The sequence below is a fragment of the Microtus ochrogaster genome, chromosome 1, assembly GCF_000317375.1.
Source record: "Microtus ochrogaster isolate Prairie Vole_2 chromosome 1, MicOch1.0, whole genome shotgun sequence".
In the NCBI taxonomy this organism is placed as follows: domain Eukaryota; kingdom Metazoa; phylum Chordata; class Mammalia; order Rodentia; family Cricetidae; genus Microtus; species Microtus ochrogaster.
In genome coordinates, this window is record NC_022009.1 from 12,670,672 (window position 1) to 12,672,821 (window position 2,150).

At 38.8% G+C, this 2,150-nt stretch overlaps 1 non-coding gene across 1 annotated transcript; it reads left to right on the plus strand.

Moving 5' to 3' along the window:
• Positions 1-1,225: 1,225 nt before the first annotated feature.
• Trnak-cuu lies at positions 1,226-1,298 on the plus strand. The gene has a single exon. It is a non-coding gene; the product is annotated as a tRNA-Lys (tRNA).
• The last annotated feature ends 852 nt before the right edge of the window (positions 1,299-2,150 follow it).

A 2,150-nucleotide genomic window follows, 5' to 3' on the forward strand; every position in this document is an offset into this window, starting at 1 on the left:
TGTAAAATTTATTTTCTACTTATGTATTTTCCTCACTGTTATAAGATGTTTTGTTATAGTCTGCATTAAAATATTATACAATTTCTTATATGCCAGATGTGTTCATAATATATTTCCAATTTTTCTCTACATTTTATTCAGTTTTCATAATTTTTACCTTTATGTTTATTTTGGCCAGTTTGATATATTACTGCTATGGTGGTTTTTTTTAGAATGGTATCTTTCTGAGTGATTAAAAAATAAGAAAATTGAACTTTTGATAATTTCTTTCAATCTAATATTTCTGGGCTTTATTTCCCTGTGAAGATACAAGCTTTTTGTGAGTGATGCCATATCCTTTAAGATTTCTCATGGTTCAAATCTGCTTTCAATGATTTCACTTAACTTTTTCTTATATAAAAAATCTTTTCTATTTCTATTGTACTTTTTAGTTTTGAGGGAGAACTTTCTAAAGTAATAGACCGCTATGCTTTTAATAGCATAAACACATCACAAAGAATATTCTCTGCTCATTCATCACCTGACATCACCTGATATTCCCAGTTCCAAGATCAGCTCATAAAACATAGCTTGCCTCCCACAGCCAGGCTGGCTTTGGTTAATCATCTCTGTTTCTTGTACTCAGTCACAGGGGAGGCAATTTCAGGGTATGGCTCATTCCTCTGAACTTCAGGACAGTTGGTTTCCGTGTGGTATTAGCTCTTGAAAGAATAAATTATGATGTTGTTTAATTTGCTTTTTAAATGCTTTAATTTATTTTTATTTTTGCAACTGTATATATTCTGAGTGGACACCAAATTTTGACTCACTGGTTTTGATGACATCTTGAACCAGTTCTCTTCGCACATAACGGCAAAAAGACAAATATTCCTCATGCACAAGCACACCGTGTTCCCATGTCCCTGTTGTTCTGGTTGCCTTCATGGCATATGACGGTTAGTCTCTGTCGTGTGCTTCCTTCTTTATCTGCCCATCTGATATTCTCTATGATGTTTTCTCCTTCCAGTGCCCTTTCACCTGTCTCTCTTTCTTCTTCTTCTTCTCACATCCTGGCATTCTTGTGATGATTTGAACCCCTTCATTGACCACAGTCTCTGTCTCTCTCTGTTAACTCCATTTCTCTCTCATCACAACTCTACCCTCTGAAGTTACAATCCTATCCATCTTGGGCAGGAGATCTTCTCCAAAGACGCTTATCTGAATGACACGGTGAAGGCGTAAGTCAGCCCGGCTAGCTCAGTCGGTAGAGCATGAGACTCTTAATCTCAGGGTCGTGGGTTCGAGCCCCACGTTGGGTGCCAATTGAAGGCGTAAGTCACAAACAATGCCACAGCAGTTTGGAATTACGATTAATAGGGTAGTATTTATTTAAAGGGGAAAAAACTTACAGATCACCGTCAGCCCTCTGCGCAACCAGGAAGGGAGTCTAGTCACCAGCGGAGCAGAAAGTGAAGAGAGAGCGGAGAGGGAAGTGGCCGCTTTTATAAAGGGAGAGAGACCACGCCCCAATGGGCTGGAATCTCAGCGGCTATAGGCTGGAGGAGCGGAAGGACCTCCCGCAACACCATGGTGTGTACATCTTTGTCCTCAGATAATCCAGCATACAGGCAAATAACAGTATTTAAATGCCATTTAACTCAGTGATAGTTCATTGCAGTTCATCTTTTTCCTGCATCGACTGATGACATTCAAATCTATCATGAACAACAACCTCATTCCTGTGTTGTTAGTTCAAGAAAATAGTAAAGTTTAAATTTTTGATTCATCTTTGTAAGAGGCCTAGGTCTTTTGGATTAGCTATTAGCTCTAATATAAGTAATGAAGATTGCATAACAGCGATGATTGCCTCATCATGGGAGTCTTGTAGCTTAGCAGCATTTCTTTCCCTGTATCTTCATCTCCCTCTTATTTAGGATACACTGGGGGCCCATCTCATTATTTTAAATACCAGTTGCAGCCAGCATCAGCACTTGACTTATTTCCCTGCTTTCCCCAGTGGGTTGCTTCATCTTGATCTGTTCTTTTTCCTGGTCTTTCCCTTGTGCCTTTCCTAGTTCTTTTGTACCACGCATCCATTATGTCTTCAACATTATCATCACTTCTCCAAATCCTTCTTCTTGCTTCTAATTGACATTATATGAGATGATTGT